Below are 19,801 nucleotides of genomic sequence, written 5' to 3'. Positions count from 1 at the left end.
CTGCTTGTGTAGTGTAGTGGTTATCATGCGCACCTCACATGCGAAAGGTCCCTGGTTCGAGTCGCTGGGCTTTTTCACAGTATTTGCATTTCCTGCCTCACCTGACAGGCAAGCTGAGATAAAAGAGACTGTGTATATCCCTCACCATCGTGAGGTACTACGCTCCTGGGGCATCTGTCACAGCTCACCAAGAGGAGTTGCGCCAGCTTACGGCAGTCAGTTGCTCACTGTTTGACCTTTGCAATGAAGCCTGAGCCTACAGCATTCAAGCCAGCCAAGGAAGGAAGGTACGAGAGCGAAAATAGCTTTCCTGCCCTCACCAAGAACACACACCTTGAGCAAATAAAGTGCCAGACTTACAAGGCCCTATCGCCACCGGAGCATCACTTTTAGTGACGCCCCGGTGGCACTATGCACTGCGCGGTATTTACAAGATGGCGTTCAGCCACTTTTTGTGGCTTAACACCACCTTGTAAATACGGCCCCTTAGCACGCAGCGCGTTCCCTGGAAGGGGCGTGCAATGGGTGTTGTTGGGAGTGTGCCACATCAACACCATAGCATTTTGATGCTGCTCCAGATTTAGGAGTTGGCGTAAATCTGCGTCAGCGCCAAAATCCAACGCCATCCCAGGGGTGTCGTTAGAGTGGCGCACTGAGGAGAAATATTTTCATTTCTCCTTGTTTTTGCTCTTGCTATGTGTGATGCATTCTGCAGCACACATAGAAGTAAGAGCAAATCACCATTGAAGATTTTTTTTTTGGGCAGGAAGGTGTCCCTTCCTGCACAAAAACAATTTCCCCCTCAACGCAGTCATCCTTGTACCATGGTGCAAGAACGGCTGCGTTGGCGCTCAGCAGCTAATTTAGAGCTGGCGCAGGGGGAAGCACAGGGGTGCGCTGTATTCTACTAAATACGGCGCTTTCCTGCATTTTGAAAATGACGGCACGTGGGGCTTGCAAATTTGGCACAGCGTCGCGCTTAGTCATTTTCTTGTAAATCTGGGCCAAAATGTCTAAAGGATAGAGGCTTTTTATGTCATGTTCGATGAAGACCATGCAAATGACTCTAGTCGTACTGCAAAAGAGAGCACCATGTGCAGTTTCTTGCTTTGGGATGTAGTCTCCCACTCTCTGTCACCAATCCTCCGAGCAGGGTCGGAGCCGTTGCATTTCTGTGCCCAGGCTCGTTGGTCTAGGGGTATGATTCTCGCTTAGGGTGCGAGAGGTCCCGGGTTCAAATCCCGGACGAGCCCATTTTAGCGGAAAACAATCAAATCCTGCTCAAAATACACAACCCCTCAACATTTCTCATTTTACTCGAAGCATTGTTGCGCAAAACATATTTTTTGCCTCAGGCGAAAAATGGATTACAATGCCTTGGCTTCCTTCCTGCTTGCTCTCAGTGCGCCCTGTGTGATGATTTCACAGGCTCTCCTTCCTGGCATTTAGGCATCAGATATTTGTCTGTCTCTGCCCGCAGCTATGGGATTTTTCAGGACGTCTGAGTGTATGCATGCTGGCCGACACCGCTGCAATTTTCACACTTACCCCTCGCATTCCGAGCAACTGCTGATAAAGTATAGAGGAAATCGTGCAAACATATGAGGGGAACTGTGCTCCTTCAGTCAAATCAGCAAGCTTGTTTCTGTAGTGTAGTGGTTATCACGTTCGCCTCACACGCGAAAAGTCCCCGGTTTGAGACCGGGCAGAAACACTTGGCAGCAGCAGCTTTTGTGTTTGCTCCCTAAAACCTCAGTCTCTCTCAATGCACACTTAGACAGAAATGACCTTTAAAAACTTGTGACCTGTGTAAAACGTGCTTTACTATTGCAGGACGCTAAAAAGTTATCTGCATCCCTCGGTGGTCGTGCATGTGCATTGTTTCTTGTTCTGTTTTTTTTTTTTTTTCTTGGCCATGTTATATTGTGGGGCCTTTAAAGCTGTGACTTTGATAGGAACATTGCAAGCGGCAAAATCAACAAGTGCAGACTGAAGAGTCCGACCTGCACACTGTTTTGGCTGTCAGGATGGCCGAGTGGTCTAAGGCGCCAGACTCAAGAGAGCTTGATCTTCAGTGAAGCTGAGCTTTCTGGTCTCTTCATGGAGGCGTGGGTTCAAATCCCACTTCTGACAGGTGTATTTTCTTCCCTTAAATCTTGCTCTGCTTGCAGAGCCAGCTCCTCAGACCACTATCTTTGGAAGCTGCTGTGGCATGTGAGGAGAAATCCACCAACCCATCGGCTGGGCCCTCAATCAAAATTCTGTGTATTACTGGAAGGGGCGTCTCAGGCACACCTTCTGTTAGAGCTGCACTTTATGACAGTAACTACCATGCTGGTTTCTACTTAAGCAGTTGATTCTATCGTTTGAAGTGAGGCTCTCCTGCCACCTTTTGGGCAAAGAAGACTCTGCCCCTGCAACAACACAGGCAGACAAGCTCAAACTAGGTTTCTTGGTTAGGTGGGCGGAGCATATTGGCAATGGTGCCTCCTCGTGACTTGCAATTTACATGAAGAAGACAGAGAGGCAGCTGGGAGTAGGCAGTACCCATGAACCCCTGAACACTGTCTTGCGACTAGCACACAATTCTGAAATGAGGCGGGGGAAAGGAGGTGATTTCCCCATCAAGGGCCATTCCGGGAAATCAGCCACCCTGCGTCTCCCAGGTGAGTGTTTCAGGCCTATGAGCCACTAATATGAATCGAGCCTGATCGAGCCTGATCGAGCGCTGACCGAGCAAGTGTGCTTGAATCCAAGAGGCATGCTCCTCTGGCTCAAGAGCTAGCAGGCCCTTCCGTGCTTCTGGTTGGGAAATCTAAGGTGCAAGGGTCCATGACTAGCAGCGGGTTACAACTACCAGAAAGGGTCTGCTTTTCACATCAGTCCCCTAGTTCAGCTCACTGGCACAGGGCATTTTGACTACCTCTTGCCTTGCTAGAGACAAACAAAAAATCCTTGACAGAAAACATTAATTGCTATGGCACGCTTAGAGAGAGAGAGAGCCTCCAAATGGCCCTGCTTTTCTGAAAGACGCTTCAGAAGATGTTTCAAATGACTATGCAGCGGCAGTCTAGTTGGTATAGGGGTATGATTCTCGCTTCGGGTGTGAGAGGACCTCGGTTCAAATCCCAGACAAACCCCTACCTTTATAGGTTCAGTCTGTGTTTTAAACAGGAGTATTTCTGCTTTTCACTCTTGTAAGATGTCATGTTGCAATGCAATACATGCTTTATACTGGCGTCGAGACGGTCCAGCATCATGAAGGTATGCGAGATTTCTTTGCAACTGCTTTTCTGTGCTGGAGCAGCAGTGCTCGTAGGAACATTAAATGCACAGTGCTTCTCCATGGTAATTTCGGGTCCAGTTCTGAAATCACCTCTTGGAATGAAAGTGATCCCAGTTCCTTTCTTCCAAGGGAAGAGATTGTGTTCCGGAAGGCTCAGCTTTGAGCGTCATGAACATTGGCCCTCATCCTTGCATCCCAGTCCAATGCATAGCCACATAAAGCAAGCAGGTGTGTCTGTTTCCATAGTGTGGTGGTTCCAGTACAATGCATAGCCACATGAAGCAAGCCGGCAAGTGTGTCTGCTTGTGTAGTGTAGTGGTTATCATGCGCACCTCACATGCGAAAGGTCCCTGGTTCGAGTCGCTGGGCTTTTTCACAGTATTTGCATTTCCTGCCTCACCTGACAGGCAAGCTGAGATAAAAGAGACTGTGTCTATCCCTCACCATCGTGAGGTACTACGCTCCTGGGGCATCTGTCACAGCTCACCAAGAGGAGTTGCGCCAGCTTACGGCAGTCAGTTGCTCACTGTTTGACCTTTGCAATGAAGCCTGAGCCTACAGCATTCAAGCCAGCCAAGGAAGGAAGGTACGAGAGCGAAAATAGCTTTCCTGCCCTCACCAAGAACACACACCTTGAGCAAATAAAGTGCCAGACTTACAAGGCCCTATCGCCACCGGAGCATCACTTTTAGTGACGCCCCGGTGGCACTATGCACTGCGCGGTATTTACAAGATGGCGTTCAGCCACTTTTTGTGGCTTAACACCACCTTGTAAATACGGCCCCTTAGCACGCAGCGCGTTCCCTGGAAGGGGCGTGCAATGGGTGTTGTTGGGAGTGTGCCACAGCAACACCATAGCATTTTGATGCTGCTCCAGATTTAGGAGTTGGCGTAAATCTGCGTCAGCGCCAAAATCCAACGCCATCCCAGGGGTGTCGTTAGAGTGGCGCACTGAGGAGAAATGTTTTCATTTCTCCTTGTTTTTGCTCTTGCTATGTGTGATGCATTCTGCAGCACACATAGAAGTAAGAGCAAATCACCATTGAAGATTTTTTTTTTGGGCAGGAAGGTGTCCCTTCCTGCACAAAAACAATTTCCCCCTCAACGCAGTCATCCTTGTACCATGGTGCAAGAACGGCTGCGTTGGCGCTCAGCAGCTAATTTAGAGCTGGCGCAGGGGGAAGCACAGGGGTGCGCTGTATTCTACTAAATACGGCGCTTTCCTGCATTTTGAAAATGACGGCACGTGGGGCTTGCAAATTTGGCACAGCGTCGCGCTTAGTCATTTTCTTGTAAATCTGGGCCAAAATGTCTAAAGGATAGAGGCTTTTTATGTCATGTTCGATGAAGACCATGCAAATGACTCTAGTCGTACTGCAAAAGAGAGCACCATGTGCCGTTTCTTGCTTTGGGATGTAGTCTCCCACTCTCTGTCACCAATCCTCCGAGCAGGGTCGGAGCCGTTGCATTTCTGTGCCCAGGCTCGTTGGTCTAGGGGTATGATTCTCGCTTAGGGTGCGAGAGGTCCCGGGTTCAAATCCCGGACGAGCCCATTTTAGCGGAAAACAATCAAATCCTGCTCAAAATACACAACCCCTCAACATTTCTCATTTTACTCGAAGCATTGTTGCGCAAAACATATTTTTTGCCTCAGGCGAAAAATGGATTACAATGCCTTGGCTTCCTTCCTGCTTGCTCTCAGTGCGCCCTGTGTGATGATTTCACAGGCTCTCCTTCCTGGCATTTAGGCATCAGATATTTGTCTGTCTCTGCCCGCAGCTATGGGATTTTTCAGGACGTCTGAGTGTATGCATGCTGGCCGACACCGCTGCAATTTTCACACTTACCCCTCGCATTCCGAGCAACTGCTGATAAAGTATAGAGGAAATCGTGCAAACATATGAGGGGAACTGTGCTCCTTCAGTCAAATCAGCAAGCTTGTTTCTGTAGTGTAGTGGTTATCACGTTCGCCTCACACGCGAAAAGTCCCCGGTTTGAGACCGGGCAGAAACACTTGGCAGCAGCAGCTTTTGTGTTTGCTCCCTAAAACCTCAGTCTCTCTCAATGCACACTTAGACAGAAATGACCTTTAAAAACTTGTGACCTGTGTAAAACGTGCTTTACTATTGCAGGACGCTAAAAAGTTATCTGCATCCCTCGGTGGTCGTGCATGTGCATTGTTTCTTGTTCTGTTTTTTTTTTTTTTTCTTGGCCATGTTATATTGTGGGGCCTTTAAAGCTGTGACTTTGATAGGAACATTGCAAGCGGCAAAATCAACAAGTGCAGACTGAAGAGTCCGACCTGCACACTGTTTTGGCTGTCAGGATGGCCGAGTGGTCTAAGGCGCCAGACTCAAGAGAGCTTGATCTTCAGTGAAGCTGAGCCTTCTGGTCTCTTCATGGAGGCGTGGGTTCAAATCCCACTTCTGACAGGTGTATTTTCTTCCCTTAAATCTTGCTCTGCTTGCAGAGCCAGCTCCTCAGACCACTATCTTTGGAAGCTGCTGTGGCATGTGAGGAGAAATCCACCAACCCATCGGCTGGGCCCTCAATCAAAATTCTGTGTATTACTGGAAGGGGCGTCTCAGGCACACCTTCTGTTAGAGCTGCACTTTATGACAGTAACTACCATGCTGGTTTCTACTTAAGCAGTTGATTCTATCGTTTGAAGTGAGGCTCTCCTGCCACCTTTTGGGCAAAGAAGACTCTGCCCCTGCAACAACACAGGCAGACAAGCTCAAACTAGGTTTCTTGGTTAGGTGGGCGGAGCATATTGGCAATGGTGCCTCCTCGTGACTTGCAATTTACATGAAGAAGACAGAGAGGCAGCTGGGAGTAGGCAGTACCCATGAACCCCTGAACACTGTCTTGCGACTAGCACACAATTCTGAAATGAGGCGGGGGAAAGGAGGTGATTTCCCCATCAAGGGCCATTCCGGGAAATCAGCCACCCTGCGTCTCCCAGGTGAGTGTTTCAGGCCTATGAGCCACTAATATGAATCTCGCCTGATCGAGCCTAATCGAGCGCTGACCGAGCAAGTGTGCTTGAATCCAAGAGGCATGCTCCTCTGGCTCAAGAGCTAGCAGGCCCTTCAGTGCTTCTGGTTGGGAAATCTAAGGTGCAAGGGTCCATGACTAGCAGCGGGTTACAACTACCAGAAAGGGTCTGCTTTTCACATCAGTCCCCTAGTTCAGCTCACTGGCACAGGGCATTTTGACTACCTCTTGCCTTGCTAGAGACAAACAAAAAATCCTTGACAGAAAACATTAATTGCTATGGCACGCTTAGAGAGAGAGAGAGCCTCCAAATGGCCCTGCTTTTCTGAAAGACGCTTCAGAAGATGTTTCAAATGACTATGCAGCGGCAGTCTAGTTGGTATAGGGGTATGATTCTCGCTTCGGGTGTGAGAGGACCTCGGTTCAAATCCCAGACAAACCCCTACCTTTATAGGTTCAGTCTGTGTTTTAAACAGGAGTATTTCTGCTTTTCACTCTTGTAAGATGTCATGTTGCAATGCAATACATGCTTTATACTGGCGTCGAGACGGTCCAGCATCATGAAGGTATGCGAGATTTCTTTGCAACTGCTTTTCTGTGCTGGAGCAGCAGTGCTCGTAGGAACATTAAATGCACAGTGCTTCTCCATGGTAATTTCGGGTCCAGTTCTGAAATCACCTCTTGGAATGAAAGTGATCCCAGTTCCTTTCTTCCAAGGGAAGAGATTGTGTTCCGGAAGGCTCAGCTTTGAGCGTCATGAACATTGGCCCTCATCCTTGCATCCCAGTCCAATGCATAGCCACATAAAGCAAGCAGGTGTGTCTGTTTCCATAGTGTGGTGGTTCCAGTACAATGCATAGCCACATGAAGCAAGCCGGCAAGTGTGTCTGCTTGTGTAGTGTAGTGGTTATCATGCGCACCTCACATGCGAAAGGTCCCTGGTTCGAGTCGCTGGGCTTTTTCACAGTATTTGCATTTCCTGCCTCACCTGACAGGCAAGCTGAGATAAAAGAGACTGTGTCTATCCCTCACCATCGTGAGGTACTACGCTCCTGGGGCATCTGTCACAGCTCACCAAGAGGAGTTGCGCCAGCTTACGGCAGTCAGTTGCTCACTGTTTGACCTTTGCAATGAAGCCTGAGTCTACAGCATTCAAGCCAGCCAAGGAAGGAAGGTACGAGAGCGAAAATAGCTTTCCTGCCCTCACCAAGAACACACACCTTGAGCAAATAAAGTGCCAGACTTACAAGGCCCTATCGCCACCGGAGCATCACTTTTAGTGACGCCCCGGTGGCACTATGCACTGCGCGGTATTTACAAGATGGCGTTCAGCCACATTTTGTGGCTTAACACCACCTTGTAAATACGGCCCCTTAGCACGCAGCGCGTTCCCTGGAAGGGGCGTGCAATGGGTGTTGTTGGGAGTGTGCCACAGCAACACCATAGCATTTTGATGCTGCTCCAGATTTAGGAGTTGGCGTAAATCTGCGTCAGCGCCAAAATCCAACGCCATCCCAGGGGTGTCGTTAGAGTGGCGCACTGAGGAGAAATGTTTTCATTTCTCCTTGTTTTTGCTCTTGCTATGTGTGATGCATTCTGCAGCACACATAGAAGTAAGAGCAAATCACCATTGAAGATTTTTTTTTTGGGCAGGAAGGTGTCCCTTCCTGCACAAAAACAATTTCCCCCTCAACGCAGTCATCCTTGTACCATGGTGCAAGAACGGCTGCGTTGGCGCTCAGCAGCTAATTTAGAGCTGGCGCAGGGGGAAGCACAGGGGTGCGCTGTATTCTACTAAATACGGCGCTTTCCTGCATTTTGAAAATGACGGCACGTGGGGCTTGCAAATTTGGCACAGCGTCGCGCTTAGTCATTTTCTTGTAAATCTGGGCCAAAATGTCTAAAGGATAGAGGCTTTTTATGTCATGTTCGATGAAGACCATGCAAATGACTCTAGTCGTACTGCAAAAGAGAGCACCATGTGCAGTTTCTTGCTTTGGGATGTAGTCTCCCACTCTCTGTCACCAATCCTCCGAGCAGGGTCGGAGCCGTTGCATTTCTGTGCCCAGGCTCGTTGGTCTAGGGGTATGATTCTCGCTTAGGGTGCGAGAGGTCCCGGGTTCAAATCCCGGACGAGCCCATTTTAGCGGAAAACAATCAAATCCTGCTCAAAATACACAACCCCTCAACATTTCTCATTTTACTCGAAGCATTGTTGCGCAAAACATATTTTTTGCCTCAGGCGAAAAATGGATTACAATGCCTTGGCTTCCTTCCTGCTTGCTCTCAGTGCGCCCTGTGTGATGATTTCACAGGCTCTCCTTCCTGGCATTTAGGCATCAGATATTTGTCTGTCTCTGCCCGCAGCTATGGGATTTTTCAGGACGTCTGAGTGTATGCATGCTGGCCGACACCGCTGCAATTTTCACACTTACCCCTCGCATTCCGAGCAACTGCTGATAAAGTATAGAGGAAATCGTGCAAACATATGAGGGGAACTGTGCTCCTTCAGTCAAATCAGCAAGCTTGTTTCTGTAGTGTAGTGGTTATCACGTTCGCCTCACACGCGAAAAGTCCCCGGTTTGAGACCGGGCAGAAACACTTGGCAGCAGCAGCTTTTGTGTTTGCTCCCTAAAACCTCAGTCTCTCTCAATGCACACTTAGACAGAAATTACCTTTAAAAACTTGTGACCTGTGTAAAACGTGCTTTACTATTGCAGGACGCTAAAAAGTTATCTGCATCCCTCGGTGGTCGTGCATGTGCATTGTTTCTTGTTCTGTTTTTTTTTTTTTTTCTTGGCCATGTTATATTGTGGGGCCTTTAAAGCTGTGACTTTGATAGGAACATTGCAAGCGGCAAAATCAACAAGTGCAGACTGAAGAGTCCGACCTGCACACTGTTTTGGCTGTCAGGATGGCCGAGTGGTCTAAGGCGCCAGACTCAAGAGAGCTTGATCTTCAGTGAAGCTGAGCCTTCTGGTCTCTTCATGGAGGCGTGGGTTCAAATCCCACTTCTGACAGGTGTATTTTCTTCCCTTAAATCTTGCTCTGCTTGCAGAGCCAGCTCCTCAGACCACTATCTTTGGAAGCTGCTGTGGCATGTGAGGAGAAATCCACCAACCCATCGGCTGGGCCCTCAATCAAAATTCTGTGTATTACTGGAAGGGGCGTCTCAGGCACACCTTCTGTTAGAGCTGCACTTTATGACAGTAACTACCATGCTGGTTTCTACTTAAGCAGTTGATTCTATCGTTTGAAGTGAGGCTCTCCTGCCACCTTTTGGGCAAAGAAGACTCTGCCCCTGCAACAACACAGGCAGACAAGCTCAAACTAGGTTTCTTGGTTAGGTGGGCGGAGCATATTGGCAATGGTGCCTCCTCGTGACTTGCAATTTACATGAAGAAGACAGAGAGGCAGCTGGGAGTAGGCAGTACCCATGAACCCCTGAACACTGTCTTGCGACTAGCACACAATTCTGAAATGAGGCGGGGGAAAGGAGGTGATTTCCCCATCAAGGGCCATTCCGGGAAATCAGCCACCCTGCGTCTCCCAGGTGAGTGTTTCAGGCCTATGAGCCACTAATATAAATCTCGCCTGATCGAGCCTGATCGAGCGCTGACCGAGCAAGTGTGCTTGAATCCAAGAGGCATGCTCCTCTGGCTCAAGAGCTAGCAGGCCCTTCAGTGCTTCTGGTTGGGAAATCTAAGGTGCAAGGGTCCATGACTAGCAGCGGGTTACAACTACCAGAAAGGGTCTGCTTTTCACATCAGTCCCCTAGTTCAGCTCACTGGCACAGGGCATTTTGACTACCTCTTGCCTTGCTAGAGACAAACAAAAAATCCTTGACAGAAAACATTAATTGCTATGGCACGCTTAGAGAGAGAGAGAGCCTCCAAATGGCCCTGCTTTTCTGAAAGACGCTTCAGAAGATGTTTCAAATGACTATGCAGCGGCAGTCTAGTTGGTATAGGGGTATGATTCTCGCTTCGGGTGTGAGAGGACCTCGGTTCAAATCCCAGACAAACCCCTACCTTTATAGGTTCAGTCTGTGTTTTAAACAGGAGTATTTCTGCTTTTCACTCTTGTAAGATGTCATGTTGCAATGCAATACATGCTTTATACTGGCGTCGAGACGGTCCAGCATCATGAAGGTATGCGAGATTTCTTTGCAACTGCTTTTCTGTGCTGGAGCAGCAGTGCTCGTAGGAACATTAAATGCACAGTGCTTCTCCATGGTAATTTCGGGTCCAGTTCTGAAATCACCTCTTGGAATGAAAGTGATCCCAGTTCCTTTCTTCCAAGGGAAGAGATTGTGTTCCGGAAGGCTCAGCTTTGAGCGTCATGAACATTGGCCCTCATCCTTGCATCCCAGTCCAATGCATAGCCACATAAAGCAAGCAGGTGTGTCTGTTTCCATAGTGTGGTGGTTCCAGTACAATGCATAGCCACATGAAGCAAGCCGGCAAGTGTGTCTGCTTGTGTAGTGTAGTGGTTATCATGCGCACCTCACATGCGAAAGGTCCCTGGTTCGAGTCGCTGGGCTTTTTCACAGTATTTGCATTTCCTGCCTCACCTGACAGGCAAGCTGAGATAAAAGAGACTGTGTCTATCCCTCACCATCGTGAGGTACTACGCTCCTGGGGCATCTGTCACAGCTCACCAAGAGGAGTTGCGCCAGCTTACGGCAGTCAGTTGCTCACTGTTTGACCTTTGCAATGAAGCCTGAGCCTACAGCATTCAAGCCAGCCAAGGAAGGAAGGTACGAGAGCGAAAATAGCTTTCCTGCCCTCACCAAGAACACACACCTTGAGCAAATAAAGTGCCAGACTTACAAGGCCCTATCGCCACCGGAGCATCACTTTTAGTGACGCCCCGGTGGCACTATGCACTGCGCGGTATTTACAAGATGGCGTTCAGCCACATTTTGTGGCTTAACACCACCTTGTAAATACGGCCCCTTAGCACGCAGCGCGTTCCCTGGAAGGGGCGTGCAATGGGTGTTGTTGGGAGTGTGCCACAGCAACACCATAGCATTTTGATGCTGCTCCAGATTTAGGAGTTGGCGTAAATCTGCGTCAGCGCCAAAATCCAACGCCATCCCAGGGGTGTCGTTAGAGTGGCGCACTGAGGAGAAATGTTTTCATTTCTCCTTGTTTTTGCTCTTGCTATGTGTGATGCATTCTGCAGCACACATAGAAGTAAGAGCAAATCACCATTGAAGATTTTTTTTTTGGGCAGGAAGGTGTCCCTTCCTGCACAAAAACAATTTCCCCCTCAACGCAGTCATCCTTGTACCATGGTGCAAGAACGGCTGCGTTGGCGCTCAGCAGCTAATTTAGAGCTGGCGCAGGGGGAAGCACAGGGGTGCGCTGTATTCTACTAAATACGGCGCTTTCCTGCATTTTGAAAATGACGGCACGTGGGGCTTGCAAATTTGGCACAGCGTCGCGCTTAGTCATTTTCTTGTAAATCTGGGCCAAAATGTCTAAAGGATAGAGGCTTTTTATGTCATGTTCGATGAAGACCATGCAAATGACTCTAGTCGTACTGCAAAAGAGAGCACCATGTGCAGTTTCTTGCTTTGGGATGTAGTCTCCCACTCTCTGTCACCAATCCTCCGAGCAGGGTCGGAGCCGTTGCATTTCTGTGCCCAGGCTCGTTGGTCTAGGGGTATGATTCTCGCTTAGGGTGCGAGAGGTCCCGGGTTCAAATCCCGCACGAGCCCATTTTAGCGGAAAACAATCAAATCCTGCTCAAAATACACAACCCCTCAACATTTCTCATTTTACTCGAAGCATTGTTGCGCAAAACATATTTTTTGCCTAAGGCGAAAAATGGATTACAATGCCTTGGCTTCCTTCCTGCTTGCTCTCAGTGCGCCCTGTGTGATGATTTCACAGGCTCTCCTTCCTGGCATTTAGGCATCAGATATTTGTCTGTCTCTGCCCGTAGCTATGGGATTTTTCAGGACGTCTGAGTGTATGCATGCTGGCCGACACCGCTGCAATTTTCACACTTACCCCTCGCATTCCGAGCAACTGCTGATAAAGTATAGAGGAAATCGTGCAAACATATGAGGGGAACTGTGCTCCTTCAGTCAAATCAGCAAGCTTGTTTCTGTAGTGTAGTGGTTATCACGTTCGCCTCACACGCGAAAAGTCCCCGGTTTGAGACCGGGCAGAAACACTTGGCAGCAGCAGCTTTTGTGTTTGCTCCCTAAAACCTCAGTCTCTCTCAATGCACACTTAGACAGAAATGACCTTTAAAAACTTGTGACCTGTGTAAAGCGTGCTTTACTATTGCAGGACGCTAAAAAGTTATCTGCATCCCTCGGTGGTCGTGCATGTGCATTGTTTCTTGTTCTGTTTTTTTTTTTTTTTCTTGGCCATGTTATATTGTGGGGCCTTTAAAGCTGTGACTTTGATAGGAACATTGCAAGCGGCAAAATCAACAAGTGCAGACTGAAGAGTCCGACCTGCACACTGTTTTGGCTGTCAGGATGGCCGAGTGGTCTAAGGCGCCAGACTCAAGAGAGCTTGATCTTCAGTGAAGCTGAGCCTTCTGGTCTCTTCATGGAGGCGTGGGTTCAAATCCCACTTCTGACAGGTGTATTTTCTTCCCTTAAATCTTGCTCTGCTTGCAGAGCCAGCTCCTCAGACCACTATCTTTGGAAGCTGCTGTGGCATGTGAGGAGAAATCCACCAACCCATCGGCTGGGCCCTCAATCAAAATTCTGTGTATTACTGGAAGGGGCGTCTCAGGCACACCTTCTGTTAGAGCTGCACTTTATGACAGTAACTACCATGCTGGTTTCTACTTAAGCAGTTGATTCTATCGTTTGAAGTGAGGCTCTCCTGCCACCTTTTGGGCAAAGAAGACTCTGCCCCTGCAACAACACAGGCAGACAAGCTCAAACTAGGTTTCTTGGTTAGGTGGGCGGAGCATATTGGCAATGGTGCCTCCTCGTGACTTGCAATTTACATGAAGAAGACAGAGAGGCAGCTGGGAGTAGGCAGTACCCATGAACCCCTGAACACTGTCTTGCGACTAGCACACAATTCTGAAATGAGGCGGGGGAAAGGAGGTGATTTCCCCATCAAGGGCCATTCCGGGAAATCAGCCACCCTGCGTCTCCCAGGTGAGTGTTTCAGGCCTATGAGCCACTAATATAAATCTCGCCTGATCGAGCCTGATCGAGCGCTGACCGAGCAAGTGTGCTTGAATCCAAGAGGCATGCTCCTCTGGCTCAAGAGCTAGCAGGCCCTTCAGTGCTTCTGGTTGGGAAATCTAAGGTGCAAGGGTCCATGACTAGCAGCGGGTTACAACTACCAGAAAGGGTCTGCTTTTCACATCAGTCCCCTAGTTCAGCTCACTGGCACAGGGCATTTTGACTACCTCTTGCCTTGCTAGAGACAAACAAAAAATCCTTGACAGAAAACATTAATTGCTATGGCACGCTTAGAGAGAGAGAGAGCCTCCAAATGGCCCTGCTTTTCTGAAAGACGCTTCAGAAGATGTTTCAAATGACTATGCAGCGGCAGTCTAGTTGGTATAGGGGTATGATTCTCGCTTCGGGTGTGAGAGGACCTCGGTTCAAATCCCAGACAAACCCCTACCTTTATAGGTTCAGTCTGTGTTTTAAACAGGAGTATTTCTGCTTTTCACTCTTGTAAGATGTCATGTTGCAATGCAATACATGCTTTATACTGGCGTCGAGACGGTCCAGCATCATGAAGGTATGCGAGATTTCTTTGCAACTGCTTTTCTGTGCTGGAGCAGCAGTGCTCGTAGGAACATTAAATGCACAGTGCTTCTCCATGGTAATTTCGGGTCCAGTTCTGAAATCACCTCTTGGAATGAAAGTGATCCCAGTTCCTTTCTTCCAAGGGAAGAGATTGTGTTCCGGAAGGCTCAGCTTTGAGCGTCATGAACATTGGCCCTCATCCTTGCATCCCAGTCCAATGCATAGCCACATAAAGCAAGCAGGTGTGTCTGTTTCCATAGTGTGGTGGTTCCAGTACAATGCATAGCCACATGAAGCAAGCCGGCAAGTGTGTCTGCTTGTGTAGTGTAGTGGTTATCATGCGCACCTCACATGCGAAAGGTCCCTGGTTCGAGTCGCTGGGCTTTTTCACAGTATTTGCATTTCCTGCCTCACCTGACAGGCAAGCTGAGATAAAAGAGACTGTGTCTATCCCTCACCATCGTGAGGTACTACGCTCCTGGGGCATCTGTCACAGCTCACCAAGAGGAGTTGCGCCAGCTTACGGCAGTCAGTTGCTCACTGTTTGACCTTTGCAATGAAGCCTGAGCCTACAGCATTCAAGCCAGCCAAGGAAGGACGGTACGAGAGAGAAAATAGCTTTCCTGCCCTCACCAAGAACACACACCTTGAGCAAATAAAGTGCCAGACTTACAAGGCCCTATCGCCACCGGAGCATCACTTTTAGTGACGCCCCGGTGGCACTATGCACTGCGCGGTATTTACAAGATGGCGTTCAGCCACATTTTGTGGCTTAACACCACCTTGTAAATACGGCCCCTTAGCACGCAGCGCGTTCCCTGGAAGGGGCGTGCAATGGGTGTTGTTGGGAGTGTGCCACAGCAACACCATAGCATTTTGATGCTGCTCCAGATTTAGGAGTTGGCGTAAATCTGCGTCAGCGCCAAAATCCAACGCCATCCCAGGGGTGTCGTTAGAGTGGCGCACTGAGGAGAAATGTTTTCATTTCTCCTTGTTTTTGCTCTTGCTATGTGTGATGCATTCTGCAGCACACATAGAAGTAAGAGCAAATCACCATTGAAGATTTTTTTTTTGGGCAGGAAGGTGTCCCTTCCTGCACAAAAACAATTTCCCCCTCAACGCAGTCATCCTTGTACCATGGTGCAAGAACGGCTGCGTTGGCGCTCAGCAGCTAATTTAGAGCTGGCGCAGGGGGAAGCACAGGGGTGCGCTGTATTCTACTAAATACGGCGCTTTCCTGCATTTTGAAAATGACGGCACGTGGGGCTTGCAAATTTGGCACAGCGTCGCGCTTAGTCATTTTCTTGTAAATCTGGGCCAAAATGTCTAAAGGATAGAGGCTTTTTATGTCATGTTCGATGAAGACCATGCAAATGACTCTAGTCGTACTGCAAAAGAGAGCACCATGTGCAGTTTCTTGCTTTGGGATGTAGTCTCCCACTCTCTGTCACCAATCCTCCGAGCAGGGTCGGAGCCGTTGCATTTCTGTGCCCAGGCTCGTTGGTCTAGGGGTATGATTCTCGCTTAGGGTGCGAGAGGTCCCGGGTTCAAATCCCGGACGAGCCCATTTTAGCGGAAAACAATCAAATCCTGCTCAAAATACACAACCCCTCAACATTTCTCATTTTACTCGAAGCACTGTTGCGCAAAACATATTTTTTGCCTAAGGCGAAAAATGGATTACAATGCCTTGGCTTCCTTCCTGCTTGCTCTCAGTGCGCCCTGTGTGATGATTTCACAGGCTCTCCTTCCTGGCATTTAGGCATCAGATATTTGTCTGTCTCTGCCCGTAGCTATGGGATTTTTCAGGACGTCTGAGTGTATGCATGCTGGCCGACACCGCTGCAATTTTCACACTTACCCCTCGCATTCCGAGCAACTGCTGATAAAGTATAGAGGAAATCGTGCAAACATATGAGGGGAACTGTGCTCCTTCAGTCAAATCAGCAAGCTTGTTTCTGTAGTGTAGTGGTTATCATGTTCGCCTCACACGCGAAAAGTCCCCGATTTGAGACCGGGCAGAAACACTTGGCAGCAGCAGCTTTTGTGTTTGCTCCCTAAAACCTCAGTCACTCTCAATGCACACTTAGACAGAAATGACCTTTAAAAACTTGTGACCTGTGTAAAACGTGCTTTACTATTGCAGGACGCTAAAAAGTTATCTGCATCCCTCGGTGGTCGTGCATGTGCATTGTTTCTTGTTCTGTTTTTTTTTTTTTTTCTTGGCCATGTTATATTGTGGGGCCTTTAAAGCTGTGACTTTGATAGGAACATTGCAAGCGGCAAAATCAACAAGTGCAGACTGAAGAGTCCGACCTGCACACTGTTTTGGCTGTCAGGATGGCCGAGTGGTCTAAGGCGCCAGACTCAAGAGAGCTTGATCTTCAGTGAAGCTGAGCCTTCTGGTCTCTTCATGGAGGCGTGGGTTCAAATCCTACTTCTGACAGGTGTATTTTCTTCCCTTAAATCTTGCTCTGCTTGCAGAGCCAGCTCCTCAGACCACTATCTTTGGAAGCTGCTGTGGCATGTGAGGAGAAATCCACCAACCCATCGGCTGGGCCCTCAATCAAAATTCTGTGTATTACTGGAAGGGGCGTCTCAGGCACACCTTCTGTTAGAGCTGCACTTTATGACAGTAACTACCATGCTGGTTTCTACTTAAGCAGTTGATTCTATCGTTTGAAGTGAGGCTCTCCTGCCACCTTTTGGGCAAAGAAGACTCTGCCCCTGCAACAACACAGGCAGACAAGCTCAAACTAGGTTTCTTGGTTAGGTGGGCGGAGCATATTGGCAATGGTGCCTCCTCGTGACTTGCAATTTACATGAAGAAGACAGAGAGGCAGCTGGGAGTAGGCAGTACCCATGAACCCCTGAACACTGTCTTGCGACTAGCACACAATTCTGAAATGAGGCGGGGGAAAGGAGGTGATTTCCCCATCAAGGGCCATTCCGGGAAATCAGCCACCCTGCGTCTCCCAGGTGAGTGTTTCAGGCCTATGAGCCACTAATATAAATCTCGCCTGATCGAGCCTGATCGAGCGCTGACCGAGCAAGTGTGCTTGAATCCAAGAGGCATGCTCCTCTGGCTCAAGAGATAGCAGGCCCTTCAGTGCTTCTGGTTGGGAAATCTAAGGTGCAAGGGTCCATGACTAGCAGCGGGTTACAACTACCAGAAAGGGTCTGCTTTTCACATCAGTCCCCTAGTTCAGCTCACTGGCACAGGGCATTTTGACTACCTCTTGCCTTGCTAGAGACAAACAAAAAATCCTTGACAGAAAACATTAATTGCTATGGCACGCTTAGAGAGAGAGAGAGCCTCCAAATGGCCCTGCTTTTCTGAAAGACGCTTCAGAAGATGTTTCAAATGACTATGCAGCGGCAGTCTAGTTGGTATAGGGGTATGATTCTCGCTTCGGGTGTGAGAGGACCTCGGTTCAAATCCCAGACAAACCCCTACCTTTATAGGTTCAGTCTGTGTTTTAAACAGGAGTATTTCTGCTTTTCACTCTTGTAAGATGTCATGTTGCAATGCAATACATGCTTTATACTGGCGTCGAGACGGTCCAGCATCATGAAGGTATGCGAGATTTCTTTGCAACTGCTTTTCTGTGCTGGAGCAGCAGTGCTCGTAGGAACATTAAATGCACAGTGCTTCTCCATGGTAATTTCGGGTCCAGTTCTGAAATCACCTCTTGGAATGAAAGTGATCCCAGTTCCTTTCTTCCAAGGGAAGAGATTGTGTTCCGGAAGGCTCAGCTTTGAGCGTCATGAACATTGGCCCTCATCCTTGCATCCCAGTCCAATGCATAGCCACATAAAGCAAGCAGGTGTGTCTGTTTCCATAGTGTGGTGGTTCCAGTACAATGCATAGCCACATGAAGCAAGCCGGCAAGTGTGTCTGCTTGTGTAGTGTAGTGGTTATCATGCGCACCTCACATGCGAAAGGTCCCTGGTTCGAGTCGCTGGGCTTTTTCACAGTATTTGCATTTCCTGCCTCACCTGACAGGCAAGCTGAGATAAAAGAGACTGTGTCTATCCCTCACCATCGTGAGGTACTACGCTCCTGGGGCATCTGTCACAGCTCACCAAGAGGAGTTGCGCCAGCTTACGGCAGTCAGTTGCTCACTGTTTGACCTTTGCAATGAAGCCTGAGCCTACAGCATTCAAGCCAGCCAAGGAAGGAAGGTACGAGAGCGAAAATAGCTTTCCTGCCCTCACCAAGAACACACACCTTGAGCAAATAAAGTGCCAGACTTACAAGGCCCTATCGCCACCGGAGCATCACTTTTAGTGACGCCCCGGTGGCACTATGCACTGCGCGGTATTTACAAGATGGCGTTCAGCCACATTTTGTGGCTTAACACCACCTTGTAAATACGGCCCCTTAGCACGCAGCGCGTTCCCTGGAAGGGGCGTGCAATGGGTGTTGTTGGGAGTGTGCCACAGCAACACCATAGCATTTTGATGCTGCTCCAGATTTAGGAGTTGGCGTAAATCTGCGTCAGCGCCAAAATCCAACGCCATCCCAGGGGTGTCGTTAGAGTGGCGCACTGAGGAGAAATGTTTTCATTTCTCCTTGTTTTTGCTCTTGCTATGTGTGATGCATTCTGCAGCACACATAGAAGTAAGAGCAAATCACCATTGAAGATTTTTTTTTTGGGCAGGAAGGTGTCCCTTCCTGCACAAAAACAATTTCCCCCTCAACGCAGTCATCCTTGTACCATGGTGCAAGAACGGCTGCGTTGGCGCTCAGCAGCTAATTTAGAGCTGGCGCAGGGGGAAGCACAGGGGTGCGCTGTATTCTACTAAATACGGCGCTTTCCTGCATTTTGAAAATGACGGCACGTGGGGCTTGCAAATTTGGCACAGCGTCGCGCTTAGTCATTTTCTTGTAAATCTGGGCCAAAATGTCTAAAGGATAGAGGCTTTTTATGTCATGTTCGATGAAGACCATGCAAATGACTCTAGTCGTACTGCAAAAGAGAGCACCATGTGCAGTTTCTTGCTTTGGGATGTAGTCTCCCACTCTCTGTCACCAATCCTCCGAGCAGGGTCGGAGCCGTTGCATTTCTGTGCCCAGGCTCGTTGGTCTAGGGGTATGATTCTCGCTTAGGGTGCGAGAGGTCCCGGGTTCAAATCCCGCACGAGCCCATTTTAGCGGAAAACAATCAAATCCTGCTCAAAATACACAACCCCTCAACATTTCTCATTTTACTCGAAGCATTGTTGCGCAAAACATATTTTTTGCCTAAGGCGAAAAATGGATTACAATGCCTTGGCTTCCTTCCTGCTTGCTCTCAGTGCGCCCTGTGTGATGATTTCACAGGCTCTCCTTCCTGGCATTTAGGCATCAGATATTTGTCTGTCTCTGCCCGTAGCTATGGGATTTTTCAGGACGTCTGAGTGTATGCATGCTGGCCGACACCGCTGCAATTTTCACACTTACCCCTCGCATTCCGAGCAACTGCTGATAAAGTATAGAGGAAATCGTGCAAACATATGAGGGGAACTGTGCTCCTTCAGTCAAATCAGCAAGCTTGTTTCTGTAGTGTAGTGGTTATCACGTTCGCCTCACACGCGAAAAGTCCCCGGTTTGAGACCGGGCAGAAACACTTGGCAGCAGCAGCTTTTGTGTTTGCTCCCTAAAACCTCAGTCTCTCTCAATGCACACTTAGACAGAAATGACCTTTAAAAACTTGTGACCTGTGTAAAGCGTGCTTTACTATTGCAGGACGCTAAAAAGTTATCTGCATCCCTCGGTGGTCGTGCATGTG

At 48.7% G+C, this 19,801-nt stretch overlaps 10 non-coding genes across 10 annotated transcripts; all 10 read left to right on the top strand.

The window, feature by feature from the left end:
- The first annotated feature begins 1,181 nt into the window (after positions 1–1,181).
- TRNAP-AGG (transfer RNA proline (anticodon AGG)) lies at positions 1,182–1,253 on the top strand. The gene has a single exon. It is a non-coding gene; the product is annotated as a tRNA-Pro (tRNA).
- A 768-nt stretch (positions 1,254–2,021) lies between these two features.
- On the top strand, positions 2,022–2,133 carry TRNAL-CAA (transfer RNA leucine (anticodon CAA)). Its single transcript has 2 exons — positions 2,022–2,059; positions 2,088–2,133. It is a non-coding gene; the product is annotated as a tRNA-Leu (tRNA).
- A 2,633-nt stretch (positions 2,134–4,766) lies between these two features.
- TRNAP-AGG (transfer RNA proline (anticodon AGG)) lies at positions 4,767–4,838 on the top strand. The gene has a single exon. It is a non-coding gene; the product is annotated as a tRNA-Pro (tRNA).
- Positions 4,839–5,606: 768 nt separating this feature from the next.
- Positions 5,607–5,718, top strand: TRNAL-CAA (transfer RNA leucine (anticodon CAA)). The gene is made up of 2 exons: positions 5,607–5,644; positions 5,673–5,718. It is a non-coding gene; the product is annotated as a tRNA-Leu (tRNA).
- A 2,633-nt stretch (positions 5,719–8,351) lies between these two features.
- On the top strand, positions 8,352–8,423 carry TRNAP-AGG (transfer RNA proline (anticodon AGG)). Its single transcript has one exon. It is a non-coding gene; the product is annotated as a tRNA-Pro (tRNA).
- Positions 8,424–9,191: 768 nt separating this feature from the next.
- TRNAL-CAA (transfer RNA leucine (anticodon CAA)) lies at positions 9,192–9,303 on the top strand. Its single transcript has 2 exons — positions 9,192–9,229; positions 9,258–9,303. It is a non-coding gene; the product is annotated as a tRNA-Leu (tRNA).
- A 2,633-nt stretch (positions 9,304–11,936) lies between these two features.
- On the top strand, positions 11,937–12,008 carry TRNAP-AGG (transfer RNA proline (anticodon AGG)). The gene has a single exon. It is a non-coding gene; the product is annotated as a tRNA-Pro (tRNA).
- A 768-nt stretch (positions 12,009–12,776) lies between these two features.
- TRNAL-CAA (transfer RNA leucine (anticodon CAA)) lies at positions 12,777–12,888 on the top strand. Its single transcript has 2 exons — positions 12,777–12,814; positions 12,843–12,888. It is a non-coding gene; the product is annotated as a tRNA-Leu (tRNA).
- Positions 12,889–15,521: 2,633 nt separating this feature from the next.
- Positions 15,522–15,593, top strand: TRNAP-AGG (transfer RNA proline (anticodon AGG)). Its single transcript has one exon. It is a non-coding gene; the product is annotated as a tRNA-Pro (tRNA).
- A 3,513-nt stretch (positions 15,594–19,106) lies between these two features.
- Positions 19,107–19,178, top strand: TRNAP-AGG (transfer RNA proline (anticodon AGG)). The gene has a single exon. It is a non-coding gene; the product is annotated as a tRNA-Pro (tRNA).
- Positions 19,179–19,801: the final 623 nt, after the last annotated feature.

This window comes from Pleurodeles waltl, unplaced genomic scaffold (assembly GCF_031143425.1).
Source record: "Pleurodeles waltl isolate 20211129_DDA unplaced genomic scaffold, aPleWal1.hap1.20221129 scaffold_72, whole genome shotgun sequence".
NCBI lineage: Eukaryota > Metazoa > Chordata > Amphibia > Caudata > Salamandridae > Pleurodeles > Pleurodeles waltl.
This window is presented reverse-complemented; position numbering and strand designations above follow the sequence as displayed.